Below are 15,083 nucleotides of genomic sequence, written 5' to 3' on the forward strand. Positions count from 1 at the left end.
TGATCACCCCATATAGACTCCCTGATCACCCCCCTGTCATTGATCACCCCGCTGTAAGGCTGCATTCAGATGTCCGTATGTTTTTTACGGATCCACGGATACATGGATCGGATCCGCAAAACACATACGGACATCTGAATGGAGCCTTATAGGGGGGTGATCAATGACAGGGGGGTGATCACCCCATAGAGACTCCCTGATCACCCCCCTGTCATTGATCACCCCCCTGTCATTGATCACCCCCCTGTAAGGCTCCATTCAGACATTTTTTTGGCCCAAGTTAGCGGAAATTTTTTTTTTTTTTCTTACTAAGTCTCATATTCCACTAACTTGTGTCAAAAAATAAAATCTCACATGAACTCGCCATACCCCTCACGGAATCCAAATGCGTAAAATGTTTTAGACATTTATATTCCAGACTTCTTCTCACGCTTTAGGGCCCCTAGAATGCCAGGGCAGTATAAATACCCCACATGTGACCCCATTTCGGAAAGAAGACACTCCAAGGTATTCCGTGAGGGGCATATTGAGTCCATGAAAGATTGAAATTTTTGTCCCAAGTTATCGGAAAGGGAGACTTTGTGAGAAAAAATAAAATAAAATCAATTTCCGCTAACTTGTGCCAAAAAAAAATAATTTCTATGAACTCGCCATGCCCCTTATTGAATACCTTGGGGTGTCTTCTTTCCAAAATGGGGTCATATGTGGGGTATTTATACTGCCCTGGCATTCTAGGGGCCCTAAAGCGTGAGAAGAAGTCTGGGATCCAAATGTCTAAAAATGCCCTCCTAAAAGGAATGTGGGCCCCTTTGCGCATCTAGGCTGCAAAAAATTGTCACACATCTGGTATCGCCGTACTCAGGAGAAGTTGGGCAATGTGTTTTGGGGTGTCATTTTACATATACCCATGCTGGGTGAGATAAATATCTTGGTCAAATGCCAACTTTGTATAAAAAAATGGGAAAAGTTGTCTTTTGCCGAGATATTTCTCTCACCCAGCATGAGTATATGTAAAAAGACACCCCAAAACACATTGCCCAACTTCTCCTGAATACGGCGATACCACATGTGTGACACTTTTTTGCAGCCTAGGTGGGCAAAGGGGCCCACATTCCAAAGAGCACCTTTAGGATTTCACAGGTCATTTACCTACTTACCACACATTAGGGCCCCTGGAAAATGCCAGGGCAGTATAACTACCCCACAAGTGACCCCATTTTGGAAAGAAGACACCCCAAGGTATTCCGTGAGGGGCATGGAGAGTTCCTAGAATTTTATAATTTTTGTCACAAGTTAGCGGAAAATGATGATTTTTTATTTTTTTTTCTTACAAAGTCTCATATTCCACTAACTTGTGACAAAAAATAAAAACTTCCATGGACTCACTATGCCCATCAGCGAATACCGGGGGGTGTCTTCTTTCCAAAATGGGGTCACTTGTGGGGTAGTTAAACTGCCCTGGCATTCTAGGGGCCCTAATGTGTGGTAAGTAGTTTAAAATCAAAATCTGTAAAAAATGGCCGGTGAAATCCGAAAGGTGCTCTTTGGAATGTGAGCCCCTTTGCCCACCTAGGCTGCAAAAAAGTGTCACACATGTGGTATCTCCGTACTCAGGAGAAGTTGGGCAATGTGTTTTGGGGTGTCATTTTACATATACCCATGCTGGGTGAGATAAATATCTTGGTCAAATGCCAACTTTGTATAAAAAAATGGGAAAAGTTGTCTTTTGCCAAGATATTTCTCTCACCCAGCATGGGTATATGTAAAATGACACCCCCAAAACACAAGTAAAATGTCAGCAGCAATGAAATACCACCAAATGAAAGCTCTATTAGTGAGAAGAAAAGGAGGTAAAATTCATTTGGGTGGTAAGTTGCATGACCGAGCAATAAACGGTTAAAGTAGGGTAGGTCAGAAGTGTAAAAAGTGGCCTGGTCATTAAGGGTGTTTAAGCTATAGGGGCTGAGGTGGTTAAAGCTCACTATGACAAAAGTAGCAAAGGCACCAGATGTAGGGCCTTGCAAAAAATTTGTATTTTTTAAAACACTGAATATAATAGCATTATTTAAAGCTTGTATTTCCCTGTGACAAATGTAGCATAGACTCCAGATATAGGGTCTTGCAAAAAATGGGTGTTTTTTAAACCCAGATTATAAATGCAGTATTTAAAGCTTGTATTTCACTGTGACAAATGCAGCAAAGACCCCAGATGTAGGGTTTTGCAAAAATAGGGTGTTTTTTCAACCCAGAATATAATTGCATTATTTAAAGATGGCATTTTACTGTGACAAATGCAGCAAAGACCCCAGATGTAGGGTCTTGCAAACAATTGGTGTTTTTTTAAACCCAGAAAATAATTGCAGTATTTAAAGCTTGTATTTCACTGTGACAAATGCAGCAAAGGCCCCAGATGTAGGGTGTTGCAAAAACTTTGTATTTTTTTAAACCCAGAATATAATTGCAGTATTTAACCACCTCCGGACCGCCGAACGCAGCGACGCGTCCTGGAGGTGGTTGATTGTTTCCTCCTGGACGCGCCGGCGCGTCCTCTCGCGAGACACGAGATTTCGGTCACAGCCGGCCCGCGCATGCGCATCGCGGGCCGTCAAAAGTTAAAGGACAAGTTCGTCACCAGCCTGCCAGCAACGATCATTGGCTGGCAGGCTGGCGATTTTCAAAAAAACGAATCACAAGCCATATAACAGATCATATTAGTAAATATGATCTGTTATATGGCTTGTCTGCTCCTCTGCTGGTCCTTTTCGTCGGTTGGATCCAGCAGAGGAGCAGACTGAACTGTGAGTACCCACCAAACACTGCCCTTAGCCCCAGATCACCTTCCATCACCCCCATCATCCAAATTAACCCCTTGATCGCCCCCTGTCAATCACTTAGTGAAAGACAAAAAGTGATCAGTGTAAACTGTCACAATTTTTTTTCACTAGTATTGGCTGTTAGGTTTTAGGCCCCTTGGTTAGGTAGTTAGCGTCAGTTAGCGCCCACCGCACCACACCGCAGTCACTTTTATTCGCTGATTAGCGTATCGCTAATCAGCATTTGTACTTTTATAGTATCTGTAAGTGATCAAAACTGATCACAGTCAGATCTATAATTGTATTAGTGTCACCTTAGCTCGCCCTCCACCCAAAACGCAGTGTTTGCCCGATCAGGCCTGATCGGTCGCCCACACGTGCGTTCACCCACGCGCGTTCACCCACGCCAGTTTTGATATTTTTTATCAACCGCAGCGGCCTCCGGTACTTCGCTAGCCTCCCCTTTGTAAGACAGGCTTGCTTTTTTTCTTGGGTAGTCTCAGGGAATACCCCTAAATTTAGTTGCCCAAATGTCAAACAGGGGGTATTCTTCTGAAGAGGCCTACATGATTCTGACCCAGTCGGATGAGGAATGGGAACCCTCATCTGACGAATCTAGCGGGTCAGAATATGAACCTGTAGAAAGCAGTGGCTCTCTGACCCAAAGTTCGGACGAGGAGGTGGAGGTCCCTGATAGAACCAGGCGTACCCGTCCCCGTGTCGCTAGACCACAGGTTGCGCAGGATCCGCTTCAAGAGCAGCAGAGTGGGGCTGGCGCTGTCGGATCACGTGGTGAGGCATACACCAGCAGCGCAGCCCTTCCTGGACCTAGTACCAGCACTGCCGTACAACATGGTGAAGTAGCGAGCACCAGAAGGGCAGTTGAAGCTGATACGGTGGCACGTGCAGTAGTTACCCCGTCGCAGCCACTGCAAAGACGGGCCCGTAGACCCCCTAGAGTCCCTGAGATGCTGGCAAACCCTGATTGGCAGTCTCAACTTCAGCCGCACCATTAGTTCCCCCTTTCACCGCCCAGTCTGGAGTTCGGGTTGAGACAGCTCAGATCGGTTCGGCCCTGGGATTTTTTGAGCTGTTCTTGACTGCGGAGCTCTTGGACTTAGTCGTGGCAGAAACAAATCGGTATGCCACACAATTTATAACCGCCAACCCGGGAAGCTATTATGCCCAGCCTTTCCGGTGGAAACCAGTCCAAGTTTCCGAATTAAATTTTTTTCTGGGCCTTCTCCTCAACATGGGTCTAATTAAAAAGCATGAATTGCGGTCATATTGGTCCACGAACCCAATTCATCACATGCCCATGTTCTCTGCTGCTATGTCCAGGACACGATTTAAAACCATCCTGCGTTTCCTGCATTTTAGCGACAACACCACCTCCCGTCCCAGAGGCCACCTAGCTTTTGACCAGCTCCACAAAATTCGGCCCCTCATAGACCATTTCAACCAGAAATTTGCAGATTTGTATACCCCAGAGCAAAACATCTGCGTAGACGAGTCCCTAATACATTTTACCGGGCGCCTTGGCTTCAAACAATACATCCCAAGCAAGCGTGCCCGGTATAGGGTCAAATTGTATAAGATCTGTGAAAGGGCCACAGGCTATACCCACAAATTTTGTGTCTATGAGGGAAAAGATCAGACCCTGGAGCCGGTCGGTTGCCCTGACTACCTGGGGAGCAGTGGGAAGACAGTCTGGGACTTGGTGTCACCCTTATTCGGCAAGGGGTACCATCTTTATGTGGACAATTTTTACACAAGTGTGGCCCTCTTTAGGCATTTGTTTCTAAAACAGATTGGCGCCTGTGGCACCACGCTAACTAGTCGCGTGGGCTTCCCCCAACGGCTCGTTACCACCCGTCTTGCAAGGGTGGAGAGGGCTGCCTTGTGTAACGAAGAACTGCTCGCGGTGAAATGGAGAGACAAGCGTGACGTGTACATGCTCTCCTCCATTCACGCAGACAAGACAATACAAATTGAAAGGGCAGCCCGTGTCATTGAAAAGCCCCTCTGTGTCCACGACTATAATGCGCTCATGGGAGGGGTGGACTTTAATGACCAGATGTTGGCTCCCTATTTAGTTTCCCGACGCACCAGACGCTGGTATAAGAAGGTGTCTGTATATTTAATTCAATTGGCTCTGTATAATAGTTTTGTTCTCTACAGTAAGGCTGGGAGAACACGATCCTTCCTCAAATTTCAGGAAGAGATCATCGAGAACCTCCTGTATCCAGGAGGTTCCGTGGCCCCAACCACCAGTGTAGTTAGCCGTCTACACGAGCGACATTTCCCCAGTGTCGTTCCTGGTACCTCAACCCAACCGCCACCCCGAAAAAAATGTCGTGTCTGTAGCAGGAGTGGAATAAGGCGTGACACCCGCTATTTCTGTCCTGACTGTCCTGACCACCCTGCCCTATGCTTAGGAGAGTGTTTCCGGAAGTACCACACACAGGTACACTTAGCATAGGGATTGCATCTCACAGGACAGGCACACAGGGCTATTAGGGCCCTTTCTCTCACAGCTGCTGCAAACCTCTCCTTTCACCTGGGATAAAGTGCATAACGTACTTCGCCACATCTTTGGGCGATTTGCGCTTTGCACATTGTCCCATGGGGAAGGAGAGGTTTGTTCTATAAAGGTAAAAAAACGAAAACAAAAAAAAAATCACCGGTAAGTATAAAAGTTAACGTTCAGTTCAATAAAGTTTATATGTCATGTTCAAAAGTTATTATAACGTTAATAAATTTATTGCGTTGCGGCCTGGTTTTTTCTTTTGTTTTTTTTACCTTCCAGGTGGACCAACCGATCGACTAGCTGCAGCACTGATGTGCATTCTGACAGAAGCATTGCGCTGCTGTCAGATTACACACAAGTCGGTGTATGCGGCGCTGCAAGACAAGATTTCTCCTCTGCAGTAAAAGATACGTTTGCCGAGGCATATGAGCTGAGGAGGTGGCGGTGTTCATATACTTTGGCAAACACTTTGTATATAAAAAAAGAAATAAAATCCCGGCAATGATTTATTCATTCACATCGATTGATGTGAATGGAGAAATCGGGTTTGCCAGGGCATACGAGCTAAGTGGGTATGGATGTTGGGCGGAGCTCCTATGTCCTGGCAGACGCCTTTCCCCTCCATTTTTTTTTTTTTGGCAGAGATTTTTTCATCCACATTGATCGATGCAAATGAAGAAATCTGTGCCGTTCATTTTTTCTTTCAGCCCAGAGGCTGAACGGAAAAAAAAATTCTCATTACCCGTATGCTCAATATAAGGAGAATAGCAGAAACTCCTAATGCTGGGCATACATGTAATGATTGTGGAGACCCTCAAATGCCAGGGCAGTACAAACACCCCACAAATGACCCCATTTTGGAAAGAAGACACCCCAAGGTATTCGCTGAGGGGCATATTGAGTCCATGAAAGATTTAAATTTTTGTCCCAAGTTAGCGAAAAGGGAGACTTTGTGCGAAAAAACAAAAAAAAAAACTATTTCCGCTAACTTGTGCCAAAAAAAAAAAACTCTAGGAACTCGCCATGCCCCTCATTGAATACCTTGGGGTGCCTTCTTTCCAAAATAGGGTCACATGTGGGGTATTTATACTGCCCTGGCATTTTAGGGGCCCCAAAGCGTGAGAAGAAGTCTGGTATCCAAATGTCTAAAAATGCCCTCCTAAAAGGAATGTGGGCCCCTTTGCGCATCTAGGCTGCAAAAAAAGTGTCACACATGTGGTATCGCCGTACTCATGAGAAGTTGGGGAATGTGTTTTGGGGTGTCATTTTACATATACCCATGCTGGGTGAGAGAAATATCTTGGTCAAATGCCAACTTCGTATAAAAAAAATGGGAAAAGTTGTCTTTTGCCAAGATATTTCTCTCACCCAGCATGGGTATATGTAAAATGACACCCCAAAACACATTGCCCAACTTCTCCTGAGTATGGAGATAGCACGTGTGACACTTTTTTGCAGCCTAGGTGGGCAAAGGGGCCCACATTCCAAAGAGCACCTTTCGGAATTCACAAGTCATTTACCTACTTATCACACATTAGGGCCCCTAGAATGCCAGGGCAGAATAACTTCCCCACAAGTGACCCCATTTTGGAAAGAAGACACCCCAAGGTATTCCGTGAGGGGCATGGCGAGTTCCTAGAATTTATTATTTTTTGTCACAAGTTAGCGGAAAATGATGATTTTTTTTTTTCTTTTTTTTTTTTTTCTTACAAAGTCTCATATTCCACTAACTTGTGACAAAAAATAAAAACTTCCATGAACTCACTATGCCCATCAGCGAATACCTTGGGGTGTCTTCTTTCCAAAATGGGGTTACTTGTGGGGTAGTTATACTGCCCTGGCATTCTAGGGGCCCAAATGTGTGGTAAGGAGTTTGAAATCAAAATCTGTAAAAAATGGCCGTTGAAATCCGAAAGGTGCTCTTTGGAATGTGGGCCCCTTTGCCCACCTAGGCTGCAAAAAAGTGTCACACATCTGGTATCTCCGTACTCAGGAGAAGTTGGGCAATGTGTTTTGGGGTGTGATTTTACATATACCCATGCTGGGTGAGAGAAATATCTTGGCAAAAGACAACTTTTCCCATTTTTTTATACAAAGTTGGCATTTGACCAAGATATTTCTCTCACCCAGCATGGGTATCTGTAAAATGACACCGCAAAACACATTCCCCAACTTCTCCTGAGTACGGAGATACCACATGTGTGACACTTTTTTGCAGCCTAGGTGGGCAAAGGGGCCCACATTCCAAAGAGCACCTTTCGGATTTCACCGGCCATTTTTTACAGATTTTGATTTCAAACTCCTTACCACACATTTGGGCCCCTAGAATGCCAGGGCAGTAAGACTACTCCACAAGTGACCCCATTTTGGAAAGAAGACACCCCAAGGTATTCGCTGATGGGCGTAGTGAGTTCATGGAAGTTTTTATTTTTTGTCACAAGTTAGTGGAATATGAGACTTTGTAAGAAAAAAATATAATAAATAAAAATCATCATTTTCCGCTAACTTGTGACAAAAAATAATAAATTCTAGGAACTCGCCATGCCCCTCACGGAATACCTTGGGGTGTCTTCTTTCCAAAATGGGGTCACTTGTGGGGTAGTTATACTGCCCTGGCATTCTAGGGGCCCAAATGTGTGGTAAGGAGTTTGAAATCCAAATCTGTAAAAAATGGCTGGTGAAATCCGAAAGGTGCTCTTTGGAATGTGGGCCCCTTTGCCCACCTAGGCTGCAAAAAAGTGTCACACATCTGGTATCTCCGTACTCAGGAGAAGTTGGCAATGTGTTTTGGGGTGTCATTTTACATATACCCATGCTGGGTGAGAGAAATATCTTGGCAAAAGACAACTTTTCCCATTTCATTATACAAAGTTGGCATTTGACCAAGATATTTCTCTCACCCAGCATGGGTATATGTAAGATGACACCCCAAAACACATTCCCCAACTTCTCCTGAGTACGGAGATACCACATGTGTGACACTTTTTTGCAGCCTAGGTGGGCAAAGGGGCCCACATTCCAAAGAGCACCTTTCGGATTTCACCGGCCATTTTTCACAGATTTTGATTTCAAACTCCTTTCCACACATTTGGGCCCCTAGAATGCCAGGGCAGTATAACTACCCCACAAGTGACCCCATTTTGGAAAGAAGACACCCCAAGGTATTCGCTGATGGGCATGGTGAGTTCATAGAACTTTTTATTTTTTGTCACAAGTTAGTGGAATATGAGACTTTGTAAGAAAAAAAAAATCATCATTTTCCGCTAACTTGTGACAAAAAATAAAAAGTTCTATGAACTCACTATGTTTGTACTGTCTGGGCATTGTAGAACCTCTGGAAACATGACAGGTGCTCAGAAAGTCAGAGCTGCTTCAATAAGCGGAAATTCACATTTTTGTACCATAGTTTGTAAACGCTATAACTTTTACCCAAACCTTTTTTTTTTTACCTAAACATTTTTTTTTTATCAAAGACATGTAGAACAACAAATTTTGAGAAAAATGTATATATGGATGTCGTTTTTTTTTGCAAAATTTTACAACTGAAAGTGAAAAATGTCATTTTTTTGCAAAAAAATCGTTAAATTTCGATTAATAACAAAAAATGTCAGCAGCAATGAAATACCACCAAATGAAAGCTCTATTAGTGAGAAGAAAAGGAGGTAAAATTCATTTGGGTGGTAAGTTGCATGACCGAGCAATAAACGGTTAAAGTAGTGTAGGTCAGAAGTGTAAAAAGTGGCCTGGTCATTAACCCTTTCATGACCAAGGGTCATTGATGCCCCAGTGTCCAGGTCAAAATTTACAAATCTGACATGCGTCACTATATGTGGTAATAGCTTTGGAACACTTTTACTTATCCACGCCATTCTGAGATTGTTTTCTCGTGACACATTGTACTTCATGATAGTCATATATTTGAGTCAATATATTTCACCTTTATTTATGAAAAAATCCCAAATTTACCAAAAATTTGGAAAAATTCACAATTTTCCAAATTTCAATTTCACTGCTTCTAAAACAGAAAGTCATACCTAATAAAATATTTATTACTTAACATTCCCCATATGTCTACTTTATGTTTGCATCATTTTGGAAATGTCATTTTATTTTTTTAGGACGTTAGAAGGCTTAGAAGTTTAGAAGCCATTCTTGCAATTTTTAAGAAAATTTCCAAAACCCACTTTTTAAGGACGAGTTCAGGTCTGAAGTCACTTTGTGGGGCTTACATAGTGGAAACCCCCATAAATGACCCCATTGTAGAAACTACACCCCTCAAGTTACTCAAAACTGATTTTAAAAACTTTGTTAACCCTTTAGGCGTTCCGCAAGAATTAAAGGAAAATGGAGATGAAATTTCTAAATTTCACTTTTTTGGCAGATTTTCCATTTTATAATTTTTTTTTCTTTAACACATTGAGAGTTAACAGCCAAACAAAACTTAATATTTATTACCCTGATTCCGCGGTTTACAGAAACACCCCACATGTGGTCGTAAACTTCTGTACGGGCACACGGCAGGGCGCAGAAGGAAAGGAATGCCATACGGTTTTTGGAAGGTAGATTGTGCTGGATTGGTTTTCTGAACGCCATATGTTTTTTATTTTTGTGCCGATCGTCTTGTGCAGGGGCTAGTTTTTTGCAGCAAGTGTTGAGGTTTTTATTGGTACCATTTTTGGGTACATAGGATTTTTTGATCATTCATTTTTACACTTTATGGGGCAAGGTGACCCAAAAATTGGCTGTTTTGGAACAATTTTCATTTATTTATTTTTACAGCATTCATCTGAGGAGTTAGGTCATGTGATAGTTTTATAGAGAAGATCGTTACGGACGTGGCAATACCTAATATGTATACTTTTTCTTATTTATTTAAGTTTTACACAATAATAGCATTTTTGAAACCCCAAAAATGATGTTTTAGTGTCTTTATAGTCTGAGAGCCATAGCTTTTTTATTTTTTGGGCGATTGTCTTAAATAGGGTATCATTTTTTGCGGGACGAGGTGACGGTTTGATTGGTACTATTTTGGGGGTCATAAGCCTTTTTGATCGCTTGCTGTTGCACTTTTTGTGATGTAAGGTGACAAAAATAGCTTTTTGGGCACTGTTTTTTTAATTTTATTTTTATGGTGTTTATCGGACGGGGTCTATCATGTGATATATTTATAGAGATGGTCGTTACGGACGCGGTGACACCTAATATGTGTATTTTATTTTTTCATTTTTTTATAGGAAAAGGCAATTTTCTTTTTTCTAATTTTACATTTTTATTTATTTATTTTTACTTTTATTATTTTCACTTTTTTTTTATCAGTTCCCTCTTGGATCTTGAAGATCCAGTGGGGCTGATAGTTGTACTATACTTTGCAATGCTCTTGCATTCCAAAGTATAGTACTTCCAGATTGCCTGTAGGTGGCAGCACTGGAGGCCTTTGCCATGGCAACCGGACACTTTTGCAAAGCGTCCGGTTGCCATGGCAACCATCGGGTGCTGCAATCACAGCGCTGCAGCCCAGATGGTGGAGAGAGGGAGCTCCCTCCCTCTGTTAACCCCATGGATGCCGCAACCGCGGCATCTATAGGGGTTACAGGAGAGTGTCAGCATAGAGCTGACACTCTCTGCTGATGGCGGCGGCTCAGTAATGGAGCCGCCGCCATCGCACACAGCAGGGGGATCGGGGGGGGGGGAGCAGCGCTGGAAAGGGGGGGTTCGGGAGGCTGCCCACAATATCGAGGAAGGCTGGGGCAGGAGGGGCGGCTAGAAAATTAATGCAGGGGGCGGACCGCATGCCATCAGCGCAGGAGAGGGGCACAGATCGTCGGGGCACAGATGGGGGGGCACAGAGGGGCACTAAGGGCTTGGAGGGGCACAGATCGGGGGGCATGAGGAACACTATCGGCTTTCAGGCTCTGATCTGCAGAGCGCAGATCAGAGCCTAAAACCGGCATTTTAACACTGCCGCGATCCGATTGGTTAGTCTGCACAGACTAACCAATCGGATCGATTGCCGGCAAGGGGCCACTCTGATTGGCCCCTTGCTGGCATTACTAGACTGTATGCTGTCCGTGACAGCAGCAGGACACGGGCAGAAGCTTTAATCCAAGCGCTTTGCAGCGCTTGGATTAAAGAGCTGCCATGACGTCTATACACGTGGTAGCTGCACGGGGTATGTGCAGCTATCACGTATATATACAGATTGCGGTCGTGAAGAGGTTATGGGTGTTTAAGCTATAGGGGCTGAGGTGGTTAAAGCTTGTATTTCACTGTGACAAATGCAGCAAAGGCCCCAGATATAGGGTCTTGCAAAAAAATAGGTGTTTTTTTAAACCCAGAATATAATTGCAATATTTAAAGCTTGTATTTCACTTTGAGAAATATAGCAAAGGCCCCAGATTTAAAATCTTGCAAAAAAACTGGTGTTTTCTTAAACCTAGAATATAAATGCAGTATTTAAAGCTTGTATTTTACTGTGACAAATGCAGCAAAGGCCCTGATGTAGGGTCTTGCAAAAAATTGGTGTTTCTTTAAACTCAGAATATAACAGCAGTATCTAACGCTTGTATTTGACTGTGACAAATGCAGCAAAGCCCCCAGATGTAGGGTCTTGCAAAAAAAATGGTGTTTTTTAAACCCAGATTATAAATGCAGTAGTTAAAGCTTTTATTTCACTATGACAAATGCAGCAAAGACCCCAAGTTTAGGGTCTTGCAAAAAATAGGTGTTTTTTTTAAAACAGAATATAATTGCAATATTTAAAGCTTGTATTTCACTGTGACAAATGCAGCAAAGGCCCCAGATATAGGGTCTTGCAAAAAAATAGGTGTTTTTTTAAACCCAGAATATAATTGCAATATTTAAAGCTTGTATTTCACTTTGAGAAATATAGCAAAGGCCCCAGATTTAAAATCTTGCAAAAAAACTGGTGTTTTCTTAAACCTAGAATATAAATGCAGTATTTAAAGCTTGTATTTTACTGTGACAAATGCAGCAAAGGCCCTGATGTAGGGTCTTGCAAAAAATTGGTGTTTCTTTAAACTCAGAATATAACAGCAGTATCTAACGCTTGTATTTGACTGTGACAAATGCAGCAAAGCCCCCAGATGTAGGGTCTTGCAAAAAAAATGGTGTTTTTTAAACCCAGATTATAAATGCAGTAGTTAAAGCTTTTATTTCACTATGACAAATGCAGCAAAGACCCCAAGTTTAGGGTCTTGCAAAAAATAGGTGTTTTTTTTAAAACAGAATATAATTGCAATATTTAAAGCTTGTATTTCACTGTGACAAATACAGCAAGGGCACCAGATGTAGGGTCTTGCAAAAAATTGGTGTTTTTTAAACCCAGAATATAATTGCAGTATTTAAAGCTTGTATTTCACTGTATATAAAACAAAATCACAGAAATATATTGGCAAATATGGGCGAAATCCCAAACACTGTAGCTTGTTTCTCATTGGGGGAGCAGTCCCACCACATGTGGACCGCAGCAAACGACCATCCCCAGCAAAAAATGTGTACAATGGAGGATGCCGGCGCGGTCCACATGCACCACAAAGGCATCCTACACAAAGCGGAGCATTGTGCGGATGAAAATATAATTATATAAATCACAGAAAAAAATGCACCAAACGGATATGCCACTGACTATACTAGCTAGTCATACAAGCAGATTTTAAAAGCTGAGACTTTTGCCAATATATTCCTGTCAGGAACACATCAGAGCCCATCATGCACCATGTCACGGTCTCTCAACATGGCAAGGGTCCTACCACTACGCTAACTATGGTGTGAACACGGTCTGAACGTGATGAAATCCAGCTCACAGACAAGCTTCCACACAACCGCATAGCAGGACAGCTAATGCAATGTGAATAAAGCAAGACTGTAAGCCACACCCATATCAGACCGTGTGATGGAGATTACCAGGTGCAAAAGAATGTTTAAATGCCAAGTAAAGGCACATTCAATACATATAAAACAAAATCACAGAAATATAGTGGCAAATATGGGGGAACTGCTCAAACCCCAAACACTGTAGCGTGTTTCTCATTGGGGAGCAGTCCCACCGCATGTGGACCACAGCAAACGACCATCCCCAGCAAAAAATGCGTACAATGGAGGATGCCGGCGCGGTCCACATGCACCACAAAGGCATCCTACACAAAACGGAGCATTGTGCGGATGAAAATATAATTATATAAATCACAGAAAAAAATGCACCCAACGGATGTGCCACTGACTATACTAGCTAGTCATACAAGCAGATATTAAAAGCTGAGACTTTTGCCAATATATTCCTGTCAGGAACACATCGGAGCCCATCATGCACCACGTCACGGTCTCTCAGCATGGCAAGGGTCCTACCACTACGCTAACTATGGTGTTAACACGGTCTGAAGGTGATGAAATCCAGCTCACAGCCAAGCTTCCACACAACCGCATAGCAGGGCAACTAATGTAATGTGAATAAAGCAAGACTGTAAGCCACACCCATATCAGAACGTGTGATGGAAGTTACCAGGTGCAAAAGAATGTTTAAATGCCAGGTAAATGCACATTCAATACATATAAAACAAAATCACAGAAATATAGTGGCAAATATGGGGGAACTGCTCAAACCCCAAACACTGTAGCGTGTTTCTCATTGGGGGAGCAGTCCCACCGCATGTGGACCACAGCAAACGACCATCCCCAGCAAAAAATGCGTACAATGGAGGATGCCAGCGCGGTCCACATGCACCACAAAGGCATCCTACACAAAACGGAGCATTGTGCGGATGAAAATATAATTATATCAATCACAGAAAAAAATGCACCAAACGGATATGCAACTGACTATGCTAGCTAGTCATACAAGCAGATATTAAAAGCTGAGACTTTTGCCAATATATTCCTGTCAGGAACACATCGGAGCCCATCATGCTGGGGATGGTCGTTTGCTGCGGTCCACATGCGGTGGGACTGCTCCCCCAATGAGAAACACGCTACAGTGTTTGGGGTTTGAGCAGTTCCCCCATATTTGCCACTATATTTATGTGATTTTATTTTATATGTATTGCATGTGCCTTTACCTGGCATTTAAACATTCTTTTGCACCTGGTAACCTCCATCACACGGTCTGATATGGGTGTGGCTTACAGTCTTGCTTTATTCACATTACATTAGTTGTCCTGCTATGCGGTTGTGTGGAAGCTTGGCTGTGAGCTGGATTTCATCACCTTCAGACCGTGTTCACACCATAGTTAGCGTTGTGATAGGACTCTTGCCATGCTGAGACCGTGACGTTGTATTTCACTGTGAAAAATTCAGCAAGGGCACCAGATGTAGGGCCTTGTTTTTTTTTTTTTTTTTTTTTATCACAGAATATAATTGCAGTATTTAAAGCTTGTATTTCCCTGTGACAAATGCAGCAAAGACCCCAGATGTAGGGTTTTGCAAAAAAAGGGTGTTTTTTAAACCAAGAATATAATTGCATTATTTAAAGCTTGCATTTCACTGTGACAAATGCAGCAAAATCCCCAGATGTAGCGTATTGCAAAAAATGGGTGTTCTTTTTAAAACCCAGAATATAACAGCAGTATCTAACGCTTGTATTTGATTGTGACAAATGTAGCAAAGGCTGCAGATGTAGGGTCTTGCTCAAAATGTTTTTTTTTTTAATAATAGAATATAATTTCAGTATCTAACATCTAACGCTTGTATTTGTCTGTGACAAATGCAGCAAAGGCCTTAAATGTAGG

This window comes from Bufo bufo, chromosome 6 (genome assembly GCF_905171765.1).
Source record: "Bufo bufo chromosome 6, aBufBuf1.1, whole genome shotgun sequence".
Classification (NCBI taxonomy): domain Eukaryota; kingdom Metazoa; phylum Chordata; class Amphibia; order Anura; family Bufonidae; genus Bufo; species Bufo bufo.